General features: G+C 32.8%; 1 protein-coding gene across 1 annotated transcript in view; it reads right to left on the bottom strand.

The window, feature by feature from the left end:
• Positions 1-24,240, bottom strand: part of OCA2 (OCA2 melanosomal transmembrane protein) — a 313,841-nt gene that overhangs the window by 35,217 nt on the left and 254,384 nt on the right. The window lies entirely within an intron of this gene.

Genomic DNA, 24,240 nt, shown 5'->3' with positions numbered 1-24,240 from the left:
GTCACACCTGGAGAGAAAACAACCACTGTTTTCCAGCCATTAGAAACAGAACAAGGGAAAACTGAAGCATGAATGATTCACATTTGGGAACAGGAAGCATTTTAAACAGGAAAAGTTGTTAACATTAGAATGATTTACCTAGTAAAGTTACAGAATTGCCTCTGGATATTTTTTAATATGTTTAAGAGACAACTGAAAATGAGGTAATTGACCTCTCATAAGGTTTACTCTGACAATTGCTATTAGGCATCGTAACAGGTCTTATCAATAGTTCCATGTACAAGATGAGAAAAAAATGAGGTAATTGTTAAAAATGTGACTCTCAACTCAACTATCATTATAAAAGTTTGGTGGCCTAATGAATTGAGGTAATGGGGAAAAAAGCATGACGTGGTGGATAATGCTGTAGACCTTGACACAGGCAGATCAACTCTAATCTTTACTAATTCTGTGACTATGAGTAAATCATTTAGCCTTTTCATGCTTCATTCTTTTCATCTGTAAAATGAAAATGACTGAGGGAAATGTTTGTATAATACCTACAAAATTAATATTTCTCTGTAAAAGCTAACCTGACTGTAAAGTAACTGAGGTGCTTCAACCACTAAAATTAAGAGAAAGATAACCATGGGGACTTAGCCAATGACTTTCCAGCATCCCCAAAAGGATACTGGGAATCCTAGGAGAACAGTAAAATTTAACAATCCTGGTCATCAGGCTGTGGAGGGCAAAATAGACACTATTATATATGTAAAGAACTTTATATACTTTAAAGGATTATATAAATGGAAATTATTATTAATAATACCATTTGACTCTATTCTTATCAGATCACATCTAAAATGTCATTATTTCTAGTTCCAGTGCCCCATTCTAAGAAGGACACACCAATAAAGCATAAAGTGATCAGTAATATGGATCCACCAACTCTAACATATGAGAAATGATTGGAGAAGATAAAGATATTTAGTTTGGATAAGGTGATTTGGATAAGAAGGAACAGGACAACTCTCCAGATATTTCATATTTGAAATATTATTATAACCTCTTAGATCATAAAATTCTAGAGTTAAGAGATGAAGGGGCCTTAGAAGCCATGGAGTCCAACTCCCTCATTTTATAGATAAGAAACTTAAAACTAAGAAGTCACAAAGCCAATAAGGCTGAATTTAAACTCAGGTCTTCCAGACCCCCAAGTCCAACAATCTATTTTTAAAAAAGGAAGTAGAATTATTTTGAGTAGTTTCATAGGACAGAGTTAAAACAAATTAACAAATGTGCCTGGATAATCAAAGCTGACTAATCCTCAAAAATCATAGCTTCGGTGTAGCTGTGGAAAGTGTTCAAACACAGACTGGCTGTCATACAAAGCATTCTGGACGCAAGTGTCAAATGAGGCAGTTGGACTTAGTTTGTATCTGAAGTTCTTTCAGTTCTAGACCTATGATCCTGAACTTCTCTATTCAGTTTCTGTTCATAAAGAGATCAAAAACTTGGCTATTTAGTATCTAGTCTTTCAGAACTAAGTGGCATTGTAAATAGAGTGCCAAGCTTGGAGTCAGGAAGACACATTTTCATGAGTTCAAATCTGACCTGAAACATTTACTAACTCTGTGACCCAGAGAAAGCCACTTAACACTCCTTGCCTCAGTTTCTTCATCAGTAAAATGAGTTGAAAATGGCAGACCACTATAGTAATTTTTCCAAGAAAAAACAAAATGGGGTCTTGACTGAAAAAGAACTGAACAACCACAATTTCCAGGGCACTTAAATCGTTGAAATTGTAAGGAATTCCAAAGCACACTTCTACCCTACACAAAATATAATAATACACACAAAAATAATAATAATTCTTGGGATGAAAAGAAGAGGCCTTTAAATATTCATCTACAAATACCAAAAGCAATGGACAACTAAAATTTCTAAGTTTTCATCTATCTGCTATTTTTAGTCAACTTATCCTTTAAAAGAGAGAGAGAGAATTAAATTGGCTGAGTCTGCATGTATATGTATATGCAACTTGGAATATGCATATGTATGTGTTTATAATTATATATATACATCATATATATATGGGTATATATAAATACATATACAATATACTCAGAGGTTCCTGTAGATGTATACATACACATATATAGGTGCATTAACATATGTATATATACACATGAACATGTGTTTTCTATATATCTGTAAATATGTTGACATATATATGTCAATAGGTATATTAAGAAATGATAGGAGACAACAAGACAAAGGGGGGGGAGAATAGTGGCAGTTAAAAGAAGAATGAAATATTGTCAGCAATGTGGGCAGTGGGCCACAGACAATCCAAGAGTAGGAAAAAAGAGAAATAATGATGATTATAAAGCAATATATAGAATATCTCTACACAATGATCAGTGTAGGGCAGGAGAAGAAAACATGAGTAGGAGTTAAAAGGTATCCGAATCTTAATTCTGTAGCACTTAAAGAAACAGGACATTTCTTGTGGGAGAAGAAGTAAAAGACTATAGGCAAAGGGATAGGAAAATAGGTCAATTGGTATTTGTTCTGTACCCTAACTACAAGAGTAGGTAAACAGTTTATTCTACAGGGGGCTATAATTGTATTTACTGAAGCATCCATAGCATATTGCAATACCTGGTATTCATAATAGTAAGCAGAATGTAAGCTTTGTGTGGACAGACTATCTTTGCCAGTGTGAATCAGGGTTGAGAGTGTAGCTTCAGAAACATTATTTGTAATAATGAACTTGAAACAAAATATTTTCTCATCAACAAGAAATGGCTTAGCAAGGAATGTAAGGTAATTGAATGGAACATTATGGTAAAATGAAATGGAAATGGAAAATTAAATTCCAATGAATGACAACTACTGAGAATTCAGAAAAACACTGGAAAATTTGTATGAAGTGAAGCAAAGGGAAAGAAATAGAGGCAACTACAAAGAAAAGATTGACATTGTAGACAACCATAGTCCAGAATATTCTGGAGTATTTCCTTATGATTCTACTACCAGTCAGTGTACAGTACCTAAGATAAAGGACAGTAGAAGGGAGAGAAGTGTAACCATGCACACATACACAATACAGACATGAATGGTGGCTCATGTAGTTGGCGGGAGCAATTTTTTATGATTTCCTGATAATGTATTTGCAAAAGGATTTAAGGTAGCACCATAGCCCAATTCATATTTTACTCTAGTGCCATTCCAAAAAAAATACTTAGTGGAGAGGCAACACATTATAGGGAAAAGAGCATTAGTTCAAGGAAGAGTCAAGAAGAGAAAACAGCAGACAAGAGTATAATAAGTTCCTCCTCAAAAAAAACTCTAAATAGTCCTGGAAAATGCCACAGATGACATCCTTAGGTAAATTTGAGAAAATTCTAAAGTGAGTCATTCTTGTAAAGACCAGGTGACTAAGGGCAGGGGCAGGGGAGGAGTGGAGCCAAGATGGAGCAGAGTGGGCAGGTTTTTTCTGAACTCCTGGTTTCCTTTAGACCAATACCAAATCAAGTCTTTCAACTGGTTTTGGAGTGACAGAATACATAAATAATTGGAGTATAATTAATTTCCAATAGAAGATATTTTGGAAGAACTTCAAAAAAGGTGTATTTCAATAAAGCCTGGGGTGGTAGGCAAGCAGAGCACAGGAACACATCATGGTGTGGCATTGGGGAATGGGGTGGGAGGGGGAATTTACCAGAGGGCTCTTAGTCAAAATACAGTGGCATTGGCTGCTCTCCTGGTTCAGAAATCAGTGGATCAGCAGGTTAGCTGTGAAATATCCAACATAACTACAAGCAGAGTGAGGCTCTGAATGGAACTTGGCCACACTCCCCCAGCATGAAAGCTAACTGCACTTGCCCCAGGGCAGCATGAAGCTGTTGTTACATATAGGAGAAACTTGGGACAATCTCTGCCTTGTTCTAAGAGCAGACCTCAACCTTTAAAATGAGCAAAAAAGAAAAAAAGGGGGGGCTCTGATCATAGATAGCTTTTATGGAGACTAAAAAAAAAAAAAAAAACCCAGAACTCAAACCCCGAGGACACTAAAGACAATTTTCAGGTGATGCCCCAAAGCATGATATGAGTTGGTCTCCATATCACAAGCTCTCTTGGAAGAATTCAAAAAGGATCTTAAAAAAGAGTTAAAAGAAAAATTGGGAAAGGAAATGAGAACTTTGCAGGAGAGTTTGGAAAAGGAAACAGAAATTATCTGAAGAAAACGCCTTAAAAAAAGATTTAACAAAATGAAAAAAGTGTATTACTTCTTACAAAATAGATCTCACAAAATGGAAAAAGAAAACAATTCCATGAAAAACAAAATTTGTGAAATGGGAAAGAAATCCAGTGAACAAAATATCTCATTTAAAACTTCAATTGGCTAAATGCAAAAGGAGATTTAAAAAGCTAACGGAAGAAAATAATTCACTAAAAACTAGAATTAAATAAATGGAAATGAATGACTCAACGAAACATCAAGAATCAATCAAACAAAACCAAAAATATGAAAAAAATAGAAGAAAAATGTAAAATATTTCATTGGAAAAACAACTGACCTGAAAAATAGATCCAGGAGAAATCATCTAAGAATTATTGGAATACCTGAAAACCATGATGAAAAAAAAGAACCTACAAAACATCTTTCAGGAAATCATCAAAGAAAACTTCCCTAATGTTCTAGAACCAAGAAGTAAAATAGCCACTGAAAGAATTCACTAATCACTTCCTGAATGAGACCCCCAAAAAGAAAACTTCAAGGAATATTGTAGCCAAATTTCAGAATTATCAGATCAAGAAAAAAGTATAGCAAGCAGCCAGAAAAAAAAAAATTAAAATATAGAAGAGCCACAATCAGGATTTCCCAGGACCTAGAAGCTTCCACTTTTAAAGGTTTGAAGGGCCGGAAATGTGATATTCTGAAGGGCAAAGGAGCTTGGATTGCACGCAAGAATCACTGATACAGCAAAATTAAGTATTATCTTTCAGGAAAAAAGATAGACATTCAATGAAATAGGTGAATTTCATTTTTTTTAAAAGACCAGAGCTGAACAGAAAATTGTACTTCATATACAGACCTCAAAAGAAACATAAATAGCAAAAAATGAAAGAAAAAATATTATTTTTACAATCTTATATGAAAAGATGATTTGTTTGATTTTTGAGAACTGTATCTCTGTTAAGAGTATACTAAGAGGTTGGAGAAATAACTTGACTTTGTAATGATATAAAGAAACCAGAGGAAAAGAGATTGTAGTGGAAGAAGAGCAAAGAGAAGGTAAAATGGGGTAAATTATAACTCATGAATAGGCAAAAAAAAAAAAAGTCCTATTACAATTGAGGGAAAGGAACAGGGATAAGTATTGTGTGGATCTTAAGCTCATTGGATTTAGCTCAAAGAGAGGATATCAGATATATTTAGTTTCATAAAGAAACTTGTCTCACCTGGTAGAGAGGAAAGGAAGAAGTTAATATAAGGAAGATCTTCTGTTATAAGAATTCACTATTTGACAAAATTGCTGGGAACATTGGGAATTAGTGTGGCAGAAACTAGGCATTGACCTGTATCTAACATCCTATATATACCAAGATAAGATTGAAATCGGTTCATAATATGGATATAAAGAGTAATAATATAAGCAAATTGAAAGAACAAAGAATGGTCTACTCTTCAGATCTGTGTAGAAGGAAGGAATTTGGGGCCAAAGAAGAACTAGAATATATTATGGAATGCAGAGTGGATCATTTTGATTATATTAAGTAAAAAAAGTTTTTGTACAAACAAAACCAATGCAAACAAGATTAGAAGGGAAGCAGTAAGCAGGGGGGAAATTTTTTACATCCAAGGGTTCTGATAAAGGCCTCATTTCTAAAATTTGTAGAGAATTGACTACAAAATTGATTCAAATATAAAAATACAAGCTATTCTCCAATTGATAAATAGTCAAACAATATAAATAGACAATTTTCAGGTGAAGAAACTAAAACTATTTCTAATTATATGAAAAAGTGCTCTAAATCACTATTGATCAGAGAAATGTAAATAAGAAAACTCTAAGGTACCATTACACAGCTTTCCGATGACAGGAAAAGATAATGATGAATGTTGTAGGAGATATAGGAAAACTGGGACACTCATACATTGTTGATGGAATTGTGAACTAATCCAACATATAGAAAAAGGGCTATCAAACTGTGGCATACCCTTGGATCATGCAGTGTGTCTACTGGGCCTATATCCCAAAGCGATCAAAAAAAGCAAAATGTACCCACATTTGCCAAAAAAAAAAAAAATTGTATCAGCCCTTTTTGTAGTGGCAAGAAACTGGATTTTGAGTGGATGCCCATCAGTTGGAGAATGACTGAATAAGTTATAGTATTTGAATGTTATGGAATATTATTATTCTATAAGAAATGATGATTTCAAAGAGGAATGAAGAGACTTACATGAACTGGTGCTACATGAAGTAAGTAGAACCCAGAAACAATGCAAACAGCAACAACAAAATAATGCAATGATTAATTCTGATAGAAGTGGCTTTTTCAACAATAAGGTGATTCAGGCCAACTCCAATAGTCTTGTGTTGAAGAAATCCATCTGCACTCAGAAACTGGACTGTGGGAACTAAGTGTAGATCACAACATAGTATTTTCATTTTTTGTTGTTTGCTTGCATTTTGTTTTCTTTCTCACTTTTTTTTTCCTATTTGATCTTATTTTTCTTGTACAGCATGATAATTAGAAATATGTATAGAAGATTTGCACATTTTTAACATATATTGAATTACTAGTTGTTTAAAGGAGGGGTGGGGGAAAGGAAGGAGAAAAAAACTTGGAACACAAGGTTTTGAAAAGATGATATTTATGGATTTTTTGAAAATATAAAGATATAGATAGATAGATAGATAAAGACCAGGTAAAAATAATAGCCAGAAAATGCTGTGGATGCTAGGGATAGCCTGACAACATTCAAGATCAGGAAAAACAAGCTGGAAGCAAGAAAGAAATTGTGCCCCAAGGCAAGAGGAATTTGCAGACCCAAATTACAGCATTGCAGATTGTGGGAACAGATGTCAGCTGATAATATTGTCATTTATTATCCAGTTTCTGGGTTACAGATCTTGCATAGACTATAGAAGAGACCTGTGTTCATGGGTGGCATTTAAGAGTACAAAGAAGTTATAGGCCCTAGGTTGAGAAGAGCAAGTTTAGAAAGAAAGAGAATCAATATGACTCTGACCCTCAGCACAAAGCAGGGTCTCAGGTTCAACTTTTAGCCCAATCTGAAGCTTATAGAGTAATAAAAAAGACAAAAATCCCATACCAAAGAGTAGCCTAGAGCCCTGAGCTTCAGAACCATAATTTCTTTATTGGCAATTAGTAATTAACTCAAGAAGCACTCTACTATTACTCAAACCTAAACCCATAATTTTTAGAGATCAGACCAAGGATTAAGAATCAGACTGTGTCCTATATTACAACACTTTGGAAGCATTGAAAACATTTACATCCCCCAGACTAAGTTGTCCCTGAGATCCGGAGATAATATTATATTCAATAATCCCCCCAAAACAGCCATAGGACCAGCTCAGATCCTCCCTCCAGAAGTGCATAAAACAAGACCCTTAAATCAAGTCTGAAGATAGAAAATAGGCTGGAAGAATAAGAAAACAAAACAAAATGAAAAAAAAAATCAAATGCTATTATAGTGATAAGCTATACAAAACATGACCCTAGATGAGAACAACTCCACAACATGCACAAACAAAACCACAAAGGAAAATATGGAAAGCCAATCAGAATTCCTAGTAGAGATGAAACAAGGGTTTAAAAAAATAATTTTATGTTTTTATCAATGAAGTGAGAGTATATATAGAAGGGAAAGTAGAAAATAAATGAAAACTATATAGAGTTGAAAGGGTTGGTACAGGAGGCACAAAAACTTTCCCAAGCAACAAGATTTCTAAAAATTAGAATGAACCAAATAGAAATGAACAAAGCTTTAAAAGAAAGGACAGGAGAATAAGGAGAAAAGAAGAAAGGAAAGAGGATGGAAGGAAGAACAGGAGGACAGAGAGCAAGGGAGGGAGAGGGAGAGGGGAGAATCTAAAACAATAAAAGTTACTAAAGGAGACTAGGCCCATTACTGAGAGACTATAACAGCCTTCTAAATACCAGTGGAGAAATGAAGAAATTGATGAGAGGAAGTAAAAAACAGAAATGGTACTGGGTTGGGGGAGTAGAGGTGGGGAAGAACCATGCTTGCTAAAGACACATTAACAGAGGAAATTCTATTTCCAACTAAAATACATAACATCCTGGTGTAGAAATTAAAGAGATCTGTGAATCATAGGGAATGGAAAGTTTGCACAATATGGGACCCATAATCAGAGAAGTAATATAAGAAAATATTCCTGTAATATAAGAAAGCCTCAGAATGGTACTGAAAGGATATGAAGTATACCTATAATTCAGAAGCAATCTGCAAAGAAAGGTCTTGCCTCTCCTTTCCCTGGTCAGTATTTTTTAAGTTTGGAGAGACAAAGAGATTTTGCAATTTACTATGAAGAGAAGAAAGAAAAGATCTAAAGATTTAAGTACAAGAATGACTTTAAAACAGGCTCCTATAGACTTTGGGGAAAAAAAGGGCTTGAGGGAAAACAAAAAAACCACTGTGAAGAGAAATGGAACTCTAGCCACTAGCATAGTATCCAACCAAGATTACATTTATCTTTGAAGGCAAAAGAAGTATATTTCAAAAGCTAGACGAACTGAATCAATTTGTCAACAAAGCCCTACAGTTGCAAAGATCATAACAAAAAGCAATAGAGGGCTTCTGGCAAAATGGCTGAGTGAGAGGTCACATATAAACTTAGATTCTCTCTGTCACTTCAAAATAACAAGAAATATCTCCCAAACATAATGAAAGAATAGCAACAAGCAACAGAGGAGAGGGAAAAGAACACAAGAATAGCTTTACAGGGAAAAAAATAAGACAGGAAGACTGGGGGGGGATGGGAAAGGAGTTAACAACAAAAAAGTTTACTTGCTATAAAAAAGCACCATGGAGTAAAGGAAAAATTATTCTAAATCATCAGATGTGAGGGAGAATAATGCAAAAATATGTGTAAGACAATAATAATAATAACCCTCTAGACTGGTACAGAAAAACATTTTTTTAAAAGAGAAAATGTGAATATAAATTATGGCCCAAAAAAGTCTAAAGAACAATTTTAAAAAAATGCACAGAAGAACAAATAACCTAAAATAAACAATAGATTATTGCTTCAAAACATTCAATATTTGGAGCAGGGAGAGAAATCAAATTTAGAATTCAAAAACATCAACAAAATCAAAAGAATAAAAGATTATATTAATGCATCAGACCTGTACAGAGCCAAAATAGAATACATAGGAACAATTGTAGATTTATAGGATTTCCAGAAAAGTTAAAAAAAATCCATAGTAAAATAAAAACCCCTACAAGAAAATAGCATTGAAATACTAGAAACAGATAGAATGATAGAATGGTAGATGTCACTTAATATCAATTGAGAGAAGTCCAAAGTTAACTTATCTAGAAAGATCATGGCAAAGCTATAGAATCTCAATATTAAGCAACACATCTTACAAGCATCCAAGTGGAAAGAGTTCAAATAACTTAAGATTATTCCTTGTTCATGAGAAATTAGCAAAAAGTTAGCATAGTATTCCAAAATAGAGGAAATAATTTTGTATTCACAAATATTCTACTGCAAGGTTGAACTTAATCAATTAATGTATATTTATTGAGCATTTACTGAGTGCCAGGCACTGTTCTAAGCACTGGAAATTCCCAAAGAAGTAAGACAATCCTCTTCCTCAAGTAGTTCCCATGAAGGAGCCAAAAGGAAACAAATATAGGAAGAAGAAAAGACAATAAATATTTATAAGATACCTGCTTTTTGCCAGGTCCTATTTTGTGATGACCGAGTTAGCACCCACGATACCTTAGAATCAACCGGAGTTGTGAAAAGCAAAAGTCCTTATTCTTTATTCTTGGTCTTTAGAGGTAGAAGTGAAGGGAATGGAAGCAGCATCTCTGCAACCTCCTTCTTCCCCGCCCACCGCCAAAGTGACTCTGGCTGGTCTTACTCCACCCCCTACTCCCTCCTACAATTCTCTGTATACGCCAATTATCAAGCCAGCACAGGATAGTGGGGGCCATTCCCCAAGCACATGCCCATAGAGTATGGTCCAATCGGTAATTAGCCCTAAGTGCTTGAACTGAGCTCAGTGCAATGATTTGAGTTTCAGCCCTCTACACTATGCTAATCAGTATATTTTCTTATTTGATCCTCCCCACAACACTGCAGCATATGTACTATTATTGTCCCTATTTCACCCAAACAAACAAAGGATAGATGATTCGGGATTACACAGATAATACATGTCTGAAACTAGGTTTGAACTTTGTTCTTTTTGACACCAACCCCAGGGTTTTATTCTCTATACTTCCAGTTGCATCAAATGTGTACAAACAAATTATATGCAAGATAAATAGGAAATCATCAATAAAGATCAAGTTAAGATTGTTGCAAAAGTATTCCTGGCAGATGAGACATTTTTCATTAGGACTTGAAGGAAGTCAAGGGAAAGCATTCTAGCCGTACAGTTCAATCAAAGAAATGTCCAAAGTGTGGCAGCTAAGTGCACAGTATGGAGGATCAGCCCTGAAGTCAGACGGACCTGAGTTCAAATGTGGTCTCAGACACTTAACACTTTCTTGCTCTGTGACTCTGGGCAATTCACTCAACCCCAATTGCTTCAGCAAAAAAAAAAAAAAAAAAAAAAAAAAAAAATTCCCTATGGCAAAAAAACCTTCTGTTTGTCAAGGAGGCCAATATCACTGGATCAAAGCATACACATGGAGTAAAATATAACAATACCATAAAGGCGGAAGGGTAGGTTACAAAGGACTTTGAAAGCCCAACAGGATTTTGCGGGTGTTAGGAAGCTACTGGACTTTATTGATTAGGCCAATAACATAGTCAGACTTCAAGAAAATCACTTTAATGGCTGAATGGAGGATGTATTAAATTGGGGAGACACTTGAAGTAGACTGATCCACCAGCAGGTTGTTGTAATAGATCAAACATGAGAAGGTAAGCCTATCTACCAGGATAGTAGCAGTATCAGAGGAGAGAAGCGGGTGGGTACATTCTAGAATTATTTCAAGAGTGAAATAAATAGTTCTTGGCAATACATTAGATATGGGAAATGAGAGACAGTGAGAAATTGAAGATGAGAATTGAGTTGTGAACCTGTGAGACTGGGAAGATGATTTGAAAGGTGGGGCATTTAGGGGGAAAGGTAGTAATATACTGGAACTTATTTTTAAATTTAAAATGTGTATTGGATGACTAGTTTGAGATGCTGGAAAGGCAGTTGGATATATGAGATTGTAAATCAGCAAAAAGGTCAGGAATAAAAAAGTAGATTTGAAAATTATCAACATAAAGATGATAAGCCGACAAGAGCTCATGAAGTCACCAAATTAAGTAGCACAGAGAGAGAAGGAAACCCAACACAGAGCTTTGTTAGAAGGATGTCCTGAAAATCTTGAAAAAAAAAAGACTATCAAGGACAGGAGTGTGATTAATGATAGCAAAGACTGCAAACATGTCAAGAAAAATAAGGATTGAGGGGAAAAAAACATTAGATTTGGCAATTAAGAGATCATTGGTAAGAGAAAGCATACATAGTTTTTTTTAAAAAAAAAAAGCATTTAAATCTATGTTTATCTTTTTCTGAATCTAGTCAAATATTCTGATTTTTTTAACTTGCTCTGTTTAAGAGCCACTGAAAAGACAAAGAAAGATATGGGAAAACTTCAAAAAGAGAGACCCAAAAAAAGTAAAAGAGGGAAGAGGAACTATTTCTTAGAATGGGAGAGGAAGGACATTCAGACAAAGAAGAGAAAAGACAGAAAGCAGGAAAGATTCAGAAACACTCTCAGATTAGGGATGAGCAAAAGGGAAACAAAGTGTTTGTAACCTCCCTGGAAGTTACTGAGCAAAGAAGAACCATTTGTGGAGTAAACCAGAATTCTCCTAGAAGTTAATCAGCTCTTAAGTTTGGAGAATAACTTGAATAAGTATGAGGTTGAGCAAATTACTTAATCTTTGTTCACCTAAGCTTCCTGATTTGTAAAAATGAGGGAGAGGGCCAACTAGATGGCACAGTGGATAGAGCACCAGCCCTGAAGTCAGGAGGACCTGAGTTCAAATCTGGCCTCAGACACAACACTTCCTAGCTATGTGACCCTGGGCAAGTCACTTAACCCCAATTGCCTCAGGAAAAAAAAATGAAAGAGTTGTATTAGATGATCCCTAATGTCTCTTTCAGATCTAAATCTACAAAATAGAAGAAAATATAAAATACCTCATTGGAAAAACAACTGACCTGGAAAATAGATCTAGGAGAGACAATCTAAGGATTATTGGACTTCCTAAAAACCATGATGAAAAAAGATCCTATACAACATCTTTCAGGAAATCATCAAAGAAAATTTCCCTGATGTCCTAGAATTAAAAGGTAAAATAATCATTGAAAGAATTCACCGAACACCTCCTGAAAGAGACCCCAAAATGAAAACTCCAAGGAATATCATGGCTAAATTTAAGAATTGTCAGATCAAGAAAAAAATATTGCAAGCAGCCAGAAAGAAACAATTCATATATCAAGGACCCACAATCAGAATTGCCCAGGGCCTAATAGCTTTCACTTTAAAGGATCAAAGGGCCTAGAATCTGATATTCTAAAAAGCAAAGGAACTTGGATTGCAGCCAAGAATCAACTATCTAGCTAAAATGAACATTATCTTTCAGGGAAGAAAATGGACATCCAATGATACAAGTGAGTTTCATTTATTTCTGATAAAAAGACCAAAATTGAAGAAAAAATTTGATCTCCAAAGACAGAACTCAAAAAAAAGCAACAACATAAAAAAAGGTAAAAAGGAAAAAAAAACTCTTGAGAACTATACCTCTTACACACAGAGAGTTCAGGTATAATTTGATTTCACAATAATAATATAAAAAAGAAACTACAGGTGGAAAGGGGGTTGTACTGCCAAAGGAACAAAATGGAGATAAAGTGAGGGAAATTAAATCTCGTGAAGAAGCAAAGAAGACTTATTATAATTGAGGGTTAGACAGGAGAGGGATGAACATTGTGTGAATCTTACTCTCATCAGATTTTTCCTCAAAGAGAGAATGTTAGACATATTTGGTTTCATAGAAAAACTTGCTCACCTTATAGGGAAGTAGGAGAGGAAAGGGGAAATTTTATATCTTGATGCTTACTTGCATAAAATAGAGAAAGAGAAAATCAATGAATTAGGCTTGCTACTATAAAAGCTAGAAAAAGAACAAATTAACCCCCCCCCAAATTAAATATAATATTTGGAATTCTGAAAATAAAAGGAAAGATTAAAAAATTGAAAGTAAGAAAACTATTGAATTAATAAATAAAACTAAGAGTTGGTTTTATGAAAAAAAACTTTAGTTAATTTGATGAGAAAAAGGAAAGAAGAAAATCAAAATGATAAGTCTCAAAAATGAAAATATAGAACTTTCCACAAATGAAGAGGAAATTAGACCAATAATTAAGAGCTGCTTTGCCCAACTTTATGCCAATAAATTTGATAACCTAAGTGAAATGGAGAAATACCTACAAAAATATAAATTGCCCATTAACAGATTAGGAATTAACAGAAAGGGAAATAAATTATTTAAATGGTCCCATTTTAGGAAAAGAAATAGAACAAGCTATTAATCAACTCCCTAAAAAAAAATCTCCAGAGCCAGATGGATTTACAAGTGAATTCTACCAAACATTAAAAGAACAATTAATTCCAATACTATGCAAATGATCTGAAAAAATAGGGAGAAAAGGAGTCATACCAAATTCCTTTTAGGACACATTTATGGTGCTGATATCTAAACCAGATAGGATGAAAACAAAAAAAGTAAATTATAGACCAATTCCCTAATGAATATTGAAGCAAAAAGCTTACATTAAATATTAGTAAAGAGATTATAGCAAGTTATCCCCAGGACAATACACCATGACCAAACCAGGTTTATAGCAGGAATGCAGGGGTGAAATAATATTAGGAAAACTATTAGCATAATTGACTACATCAATAACCAAACTAACAAAAACCATATGATTATCTCAATAGATGCAGAAAAAGCCTTTGATAAATCCACCACTCATTCCTAATAAAAATACTGGAGTTTTAATAGAGTTTTCCTTAAAATTATTAGTAGCATCTATTTGAAACCATAATCAAGCATCTATGTAATGGGAACCATCTAAAACTATTCCCAATAAGATCAGGAGTGAAACAAGGTTGCCCACTCTCACCATTACTATTCAATATTGTATTAGAAATGTTACCTTTGACAATAAGAGAAGAAAAAGAGATTAAAGGAATTAAGAGTAGGTAATGAGGAAACCAAATTATCAGTTCTTTCAGATGATATGATGTTTACTTATAGAACCCTAGAAAATCAACTAAAAAATTACATGAAACAATTCACAACTTTAGCAAAGTTGCAGGATACAAAATAAATCCATATAAATCATCAGCATTTTTATATATTACCAACAAAGCCCAGCATCAAATGATACAAAGAGAAATTCCATTAAAAATAATTGTAGATAAGATAAAATATTTGGGAGTCTATCTGTCAAGGCAAACTCAAGAACTATATGAACACAACTACAAAACACTTTCCACACAAATAAAGTCAGATCTAATCAATTGGAAAAACATCAAGTGTTCATGAGAATAAGTGAATATAATCAAAATGACAAGGCTACCTAAATTAATCTACTTTTTAGTACCATACTAACATACTCCCAAGAAATTATTTTACAGATCTAGATAAAGTAATAACAAAGTTCATTTGGAAGAACAAAAGGTCAATAATTTCAAAGGAATTAATGAAAAAAAGTGCCAATGAAGGTGGCCTAGCTGTGCCAGACCTAAAACTATATTATAAAGCAGTGGTCATCAAAACCATTTGGTACTGGCTAAGAAATAGTCGATCAGTGGAATAGATTAGGTTCACAGGACAAAATAGTCAATGAGTATTGTGTTTGACAAACCCAAAGACCCCAACTTTTGGGATAAAAGCTCACTATTTGACAAAAACTGCTGGGAAATTGGAAACTAATAGGACAGAAACTAGGCATTGACCAACAACTAAACCATATTCCAAAATAAGGTCAAAATGGGTTTATGATTTAGACATAAAGAGGGATATTATAAGAAAATTAGAATAATATAGGATATATTATTATATATATTACATATATTATTATTATATTATCTCATCTGTGGAGAAGGAAGGAAATTATGAACAAAGAAGAACTTAATTATTAAACATTATTGAACACCAAAATAGATAATTTTGATTATATTAAGTTAAAAAGGTTTTTTTTTTGATACAAAGCCAAGACAGACAAGACGGAAAGGGAAACAATAAATTGGGAAAACATTTTTACATTTAAGGGTTCTGATAAAGGCCTCATTTCTAAAATATATAGAATTAACTCAAATTTATAAGAATTCGAGCCATTCTCCAATTGATAAATGATCAATTTTTTTCCTTAAAAAAAGTTAATTCTCAGATGAAAAAATTAAAACCATTTCTAATTATATGAAAAGATGCTCTAAATTACTATTGATCAAAGAAATGCAAATTAAGACCACTCTGAGGTACCACTACATACCTCTAGATTGGCTAAGATGAAAGGAAAAGATAATGATGAATGTTGGAAGAGATGTAGAAAAACTGGGACATTAATACATCGTTAGTAGAGTTGCAAAGTGATCCAACCATTCTGGAAAGTAATTTGGAACTATGCTCAAAGGGTTACCCAACTGTGCATACTCTCTGCTCCAGCAGTATTTCTACTGGACCTTTATCCCAAAGAGATCTTAAAGGAGGAAAAGGGACCCACATGTGCACAAATATTTGTGGCAGTCCTTTATAGCGTGGCAAGAAACTGGAAACTGAGTGGATGCACATAAGATAGAGAATGGCTAAATAAGTTATGTGATATGAATGTTCTGGAATATTATTGTTTTCTAAGAAACCATCATCAGGAAGATTTCAGAGAGGTTTGGAGAGACCTACATGAACTGATGCTAAGTGTGATGAGCAGAACCAGGAGATATACATGACTGTTGTACATGACAACAGCAAAATTACGAATTCTGATGGACGTGGCTCTTCTCAACAATGAAATGATTCAGGCCAGTATCATTGATTTTGTGATGATGAGAGCCATCTATACCCAGGGAGTACTATGCGAACTGAGGGTGGATCACAACATAGAATTTTCACTTCTTTTGTTGTTTGCTTGAATTTTATTTTCTTTTTCATTTTTTTCCTTTTTGATCTGATTTTTCTTGTGCAGCCAGATAATTTTATAAATATGTATGCCTATATTGGATTTACATATATTTTTACATGTTTAACATATATTGGATAACTTGCTATCTTGGGGAGATGGTGGGAGGAAGGAAAGGAAAAATTGTAAAAAAAAATGTAATTTTTTTTGCTTTCCTTTGGAATAATATACCCAGATGTATTAAAGCTATTGGAGTATAGAGAATACTAAAAAAGCAAGTATAGAGAAAAAGGAAATGAGGGTCAGGGACTATTTTTTGTTGAAGACTCATATTGAGGTTTTAAGAAGAACCAACAAAATCAGAGAAAATGGGGTTAAGATGGTGGGAGGAGAATCTAAAGATTTGAATCATTCTGAAGCAAAAAGAAAAGAACATCCAAGAGGGTAAGGTGACCAACAGTTTCAAAACTTACAGAAAGGTCAACAAGAATGAGGAATTTTAAAAGACACTGAATTTTACAATTTGGAAGCTGTTAGTGTCCTTAGTAGATTACAATTTGGAAACTCATCAATATTCTTACAACACTTATACAACAACTTAGACTGTTGAGAACAAAGGGGAAAGAAAAGTAAATATGACAATGAAAAAAGGCCCTTTTTAGGATAGGGAGAGATAAATGTGTTTATAGGCAGATGGAAATGAATCAGTCAATAGGGAAGGAGAGTTGAAAATTCATGAAGGAGAGGCAAGGTAATTACTTGAGTATTCTTAGTAAGATAGCAGTGAGGAATGAAGTAGGATCAAAGACAGAAAGTACTGAGATTAAATTAAGAGAGGAGTAAAATGTTAGACAACCTTGTACTGTGAAAAGAAGGTAGAAGGATAGAGGTTTGGATTAAATGAAGAATAATTGTAAGATTAGAATTGGATAGAGGAGATGAGTACATGATATAAACTCACTTGATGTGTATAACTTTATGTGTCCTCTTCTCTTCAATCATACAGTCACAACACTAGTCCCTCTGTTTCAAATCTCTTCCCACTTCAACTCATCCTTCACTCAACTGCCAAGATAATTTTTATAAAGCTTAGATCTAACCATGTTACTCTCCTACTTTCTCAATGAGTTTCCCACTGCCTCCATGAATTCTCTATTTGGCTTTTGAAAGTTCTTATAACTTGGCCTTTTTCTGCACTTCCAATTATCTTTTATCATTTAATTATCATATTTTATTTGCTTCTATGCATTCTATGATATAGCTACACTGGTCTACTTAAAATTCATGAATAAATGATGCTCATTTCCCATATCAATCTCTTTCTACTGCCTGTCTGCCCTTTTTCAAAAGTTCTTTTTCTCTCCCTTCTACTCCCTTTCCCCAACTAATAGGGGAAGAAGAAAAACAAAATACATTAATAATAAGCATGATCAAACAAAACAAATATTCTTACTAGCCACACCCAAAAATGCATATCTCATTCTGCATAGTAGTCTATTACTTTTCTGTCAGCAGATAGGAGCATTCTCAAAAATCTGTCATCTAGATTAATGATTGATCAATGCATTGCAAACAAGTTTTTTCCCAAAATTGTTCATTTTCACACTGTTGATATTATAATATACATTGTACTTCTCATTATGATCAATTCACTCTAAATTTATTTATGCAAATATCCCATTAAAATCATATTTCTAATAGAATTCTAATTCTAATTCACCCTAGTATTTCATTACATTCATATACCATGATATGTTCAGCCATTCTCAAGTTGAAGGGCACCATTTTTTTCTAGTTTCCTGTTCTCTGCCATTACAAAAAGAGGTCCTATAAATGTGTATCTATGTGCACACACACACACACACATTTACCTTCTTTCTTTGACCTTTTTGATGAATAGACATAATATTGGTATCAGTTAATCAAAGTATATTCAATTTAGTAATTTTGGGAGCTTAGTTACAAGTTGCTTTTCAGAATAGGTATACCAATTCACAGCTACAATAAAAATTTATTAATATTTTCCCACAGCCTCTCCCAACATTTTCCCTTTTTGCCAACATTTTCAATCTAATGGGAGGTGCTGTGAAACTTTAAAACTGCTTTAATTTGCATTTTCTAAGTATTAGAGATTTGGAATTTTTTTTTAATATACCTGTACATAGCTTAGATTTTTTTTCTCTTGAAGAACTGTCTATTCATATGCTATAACTATTTTTTAAATAGTCTTACAAATTTAAATATTACTGCATATATTTTTTTAGTTAACTCTTTCCATTTTGATATTAGCTACTTTGCATTTCTATGCAAAACTTTTCAAGTTTTATATAATAAAAATTGCCCTCTTTATTTTCTGTGATTTTTTTTATCCCTTATTTGCCCACAAATTTTTTCCCTATCCATAGATATGAAAGATCATTTCTTCCTGGATCCTCTTATGGGTTTATGTCATTTTTATTATGTTTGGTTCATGTATCTATTTTTTTCTTGACATATGGTATGAGGTGCTCTATTGTCCTCTTTTCCACAAAATGTTATCATATGGTCCATGCTTTAGCCTAGTAGCTGAGGCATTTGAGTTTATCAAACTAAGGCTAGTATGTTTGCATCGGTGTGTCTGTACATAATCTGGACCACTTCTCCTTATTTTTAGTTGCAAATTGATGTCTACTGCTTTGTGGAATAGCTTGTGATCTATTATTGCTATGTCTTTTTCTTCCCATTTTTTATGGTTATTTTTCATAAGATTGCTCCAGATCAATTATTTTTATTTTTTCTAGTTCTAGAAATTAATATTTTGGTAGTTTGATGTGGGACTGAACAAGTAAATTCATTTCATTAGCAATGTCCGTTTTATTATATATAGTCACCTTGCCAATGAACAATTAACATGTTCCAATTATTTATGTCTACTTTTACTTTTATAAATTATTTTTATAGTTTAATTTACTTAGTTAACTTAATTTACTTATTCCCTATGAGTATTTTGGTAGGTGTGTTCCCAAGCATTTTATATACCTTATGTAAGTGGAATTTCTCTCTCTTCCTACTCATTTTTTTGGCAAAGTAATATACAAAAAATGCTGGTGATTTGTACTAATTTTCCTTATAATCTGGAACTATTCATTCAATTAATTTTAGTTGACTCTAGATTTCTGCAAGTAGGCAAAGAAAGGAAATAAGCAATTACAAAATGTCTATTACGTGAAAGGCACAATGCTAAGCACTTTTTGCAAATACTATTTTTGTTTGATCTTTATAACAATGTTATGAAGTGGGTGCTATCATAAAACCAAGTTTACAATTTAAAAAACTGAGACTGACAGAGGTTAAATGTATTGCAAAGAATCACATAGATAATGCCTAAGGATGTATTAGAGAGTGGAGGTCTTCCTAACTCTAGACCCAGTATTCTATCCATTGAACCATTACTTGTTTAAAATATAATTGGACAATTTGCAAAAAGTTATAATTTTGTTTCTCCTTTTTTTTATTCTTATTCCATGATTTTTATGACAGTTAACATTTTAGCACTATGTCAAACAGTAGCAGTGATTATGGACATTCTTGGTTAGCTTCTAATTTATCAGAAAGGTGTCAATTTATTACCATTATACATGATATTGGCTATTGAGTTTACATAGACCATGCTAAGAAAAAAATCCATTTATTCTTAAGTTTTCTACTGTGGGTTGTTCTGCTGTGTATTTTTTAATAGAGATGTATGTTACATTTTATCAAAAGTTTTTTTTTTCTGTATCTGATTCACACAATCATTATAATTGATAATTTTCCTAATATTGAGGCAACCATGTATTCCTATTATATCCAATTTGGTCATAACACATATTCTCAACCTATAAATATCAGAACAATTTCTAATAATATCCTTTATTTCTTCATTTTTATATTAGTATATTTTTCTTTTTTTAATCAGATTAATTGTTCATCTATTTTAGTGAATTTTCCTCAAAAAATTCACCAGCTTTATTAGTTCAATTTTTACTCCTAATTTTATTAATTTCTTCTTTGATTTTCAAGATTTCTATTTTAATGTTTAATTGGGATTTGAGTTTTCTTATTTTTCTGGGATTTTTTTTTAGTTGCATTTGAGATTCACTTTTTTTGATGAAAGTGTTTAGATATCTAAAGGTTCCCCTAAGTACTGCTATAGTTGTATCTCAAAAAACTGATATATTGTCTAATTATTAAGATTATTTTTAATCATATTATCTATGATCTGTGCTTTGACATACCAATTCTTTGGGGTTAAATTAAGTTCTCAAGTAAATTTTCCTTCTTTTTTTAATGGCATTTTATTGAATAAAATTTTATTGCTTTGTGGTCAATATAGAATTTTTGAACATTTTGCCATTCTGCATTTGTTTGTGAGGACTTTATGCTTTAGACATGGTCAGGTTTTTTTTTAATAGTTCTACAACCAAGAAATATTTATATTCCTTTTTATTCCCATCCAATAACTATCAGAAATCCATTATTTCTAAGTTTTCTAAAATTCTGTTCAAGTGCTTGACTTCTTTCCTTTTAATTTCTTATCAAGTTTGTCCAGATTTGAAAAATGTATGCTGAGATCTTCCATAATTTTTGTTTTATAATCCAACTCCAACATATATAATTTAACTTTTATGTTCATGTGATTTTATTAACTAACCTCATTATCATTTATATTTTGGTCATGCACTTTCATGACTATGGGCAGTAAAGAAAAAATGAGAAGTATCTGCAAAAAGGATTAAATTATTTGTAAAAAAAAAAAAAAATGGAAGTTATTCACTCAAGAAAGGTAAGTCACCCTCTTAAGTGCCTATTGAAGGAACTGAAAAAATTATAAAACTTGATAAGCTTGTGGGTAAATGAGGTGATTGTCTTTTATACAGTGTTCTCCCGATTGTGGTCACTTCACTTTATATGAGTTCTTCTTTCTTTCTAGCTTCTTCTGAAACCATCCAATTTATCACTTAAAGCAGGGCTTCTTAAATTTCCACTAGGGACCCTTTTTTGCCCAAGACATTTGTACACAGCCTACAGTTAAAGAAGCTTTGTTTTAGACCACAACAGTATTCCCTCATAATAATATACCCCAATTTGTTTATCCATTTATCAGTTAATAAGTATCCCTTTGGTTTCCAATTTTTTAATACCACAAAAAGAGCTGCTATAAACATTTTTCTACCAATGGGGCCTTTTTCTCTTTTCTTTGATCTCTTTGTTATAGAGACCCAATAGTGGTCAAAATATTTGTCATATTCTTAATGATATCTTTAGAGCTTTCAAGTATCATTTTGTTCTTAAGAGTTATATACTTAGTGACCCAGAAATGAACACCATATCCTCTTTCTTGTTCTCAATCATCTCATAGATAATACAGTGGAAAATTTAGTGTCAGTCACTGTTTGCAATATCTTGACAAAAGTGATATAAATATATTTGTTCTACTCTAGCACAACCTTTTTCTTGTCCTCACTCAGAACATTAAAGACTTTTTACTCTTCTTTCCTTCCTCTGTCTTTGAAGGTTTCCATATTTTCAATGAAGACCTTTTTCATCTGGAGGCAATAACATTGAAATACATGGTACTAAAAACAAGGAATAAGTGATGCAGAAAGTGAGGACTGTAGGAGACAAAGTAATTTCTATCTTCACAGCCACTACAAAGTTTGAAATGAATCAATATCTTTGCTTTCTAAATTTTCTATTATAGGATCTTTTCCGTTTTCTTTGTGCCACAATTAATTCTGCTGAAGAACAATGAAGAATCTTTCTTAAGTAATTGGTTAGGATAAAGTAAATAGCACATTAGTACAGAGAGGAAAGTTAACACATTTTCCAAATATTGCTACATGTATTCTTTTAGGAGAAAACAGAAACATCCCAGCAATAAATGCATACATAATTTTTATAAAGAAGTTTCTGTAGCCTAATCAATGAAGTATAGTTATTCCATAATGACACCAAGGAAAACCAGAATAAGCTAAGCAAATGAATAATGAAGACAAAGCAAATGTTAATCTTAAATATTAAAACCTTCTGGTAATGAATTTTTTTATTTGGTTTTCAAATTCCCTTCCCCAGACAATACTTAATGTTCTCTAGAGACAACTTTCCTTCTCTTGCTTCCAGACCTTTGATTCAATGCCTTGAATGCTTATTATTCTTCCTCACTTCTATTTCCTAGAAGCCCTTGTTCCCTTCTAAACTCTGGTAAATTTCATTTCTTTAAAAAAGTCTTTCTTGATTGCTTCAGGTATTAGTGCTCCATTTCTATAACTGTATATATATATATATATATATATATATATATATATATATATATATATATATTTTATATATATTCTGCTTTTACTGATTGAGCTTACATTCTTAAATGGGGTAGGTCAGGCTAAAGTAGATCACTTAAACAAGGATCAATGAAAATAGACATCAACTTGGAACTGAATAAAGCTTTCCTCAACCAAATAGAAAATGTATGAACTGGCTGAAAAATGTATAAAAGTCAGTGGTATTTAGATACCAGAAAGACCTGGGACAAATGGAAGGGTCCATTTGGGATTGAGCTAAGGGAAAAATATCCCAATAGCACAGATTGAAACTTACAAACTGAAGCAACATTAGAGCAATATTTCACCATGTTAATGTGGGATTTGAAAAAAAAAGTAATAATATTTCCTGACATATGATATTGGTTAGTGTAAAAGTAATCAAAATATACATCTGTATTCTGAAATTCAATTTAGACTTCCTAAAAGTCAGCCAGGGTCACTATATTTTATAATCATGTGTTTACAGCTGTATAGATTCCAACAAATGTTATAATAGAAGTAATAGAAGAAAAACACCAATAGTTTTCATTATCAATAAAATTGATACACATAATTATGTAGAAATGCTCCAAATGTAACAGTGAATATATCATTTCATATGTGATTTATTCTGAATATTAATAGAGAAATTTGGCGTATTTATATAACCCCAGAAGAATCTGCCCTTTTCTTATTTATTTTGGGAAACTACAAGATAGGAGGAGGATGACAATAAAGTGTAAAGTTATCCTGGAATATTTGCCTTTATGTTTTTAAAATGTTTGCTTTATTATTACTTCAAAGTAGATTTCTATATAAAATTAGAAACAAAATAATTGCTCAGAACCCCAAAGAATTCTATAGTGGAAGTCATTTATCACCAAAATCATTGATATTGTTCTTTTAAATTACCTAAGGAAGCTCCCTAATATTCTCACAGTGATTAAAAGTTCATAATGTTAAAATTGCATCGTCTAGGGTGTGATAAAGAATTCTGCCGCAACAATAAGATTTCAGATCCAATCTAACAAATGCAATTAAAAGTTATTACATTTTTAACACTCTAGCATTTGCCTTTCATGGTCCTCAGTAGAAAATTAAATATGGAACAATTCTCTATTTTAGTTTTATAGGAGGGAAAATTTCTCAATTTTAAGTGAAGGGGAAATAGCATGTTATGCTTTGTTCTGAGGCTATTCCCATATTCTAGAACTCCAAAAATATAAAGGGAATTAAATTGATACCACCACTGCAGGAATGAAAGATATTTACATTTAATAATAGGATGATAAAAATCACATCTTGAACCTCAAACAGCAAGTGAGGCTTGGGCTAGGCCCTATTATGGGTCAATCAGTGAGAGCCAAAGTGATTTGGACTTTAAAAGGATAGGCAAGTAGCTCCCTCTGAATCCCAATGAACTTTAAGTAGGCCTGGTTTTCACAGCTCCATTTTCAGAAATCATAAATGAAGATTGTTTTAAATACGAAGAAGTTTATTATTT

Source organism: Sarcophilus harrisii, chromosome 3 (genome assembly GCF_902635505.1).
Source record: "Sarcophilus harrisii chromosome 3, mSarHar1.11, whole genome shotgun sequence".
In the NCBI taxonomy this organism is placed as follows: Eukaryota; Metazoa; Chordata; class Mammalia; order Dasyuromorphia; family Dasyuridae; genus Sarcophilus; species Sarcophilus harrisii.
The sequence above is the reverse complement of the archived record's forward strand: the minus strand, read 5'-3'. Positions and strand labels throughout refer to the sequence as shown.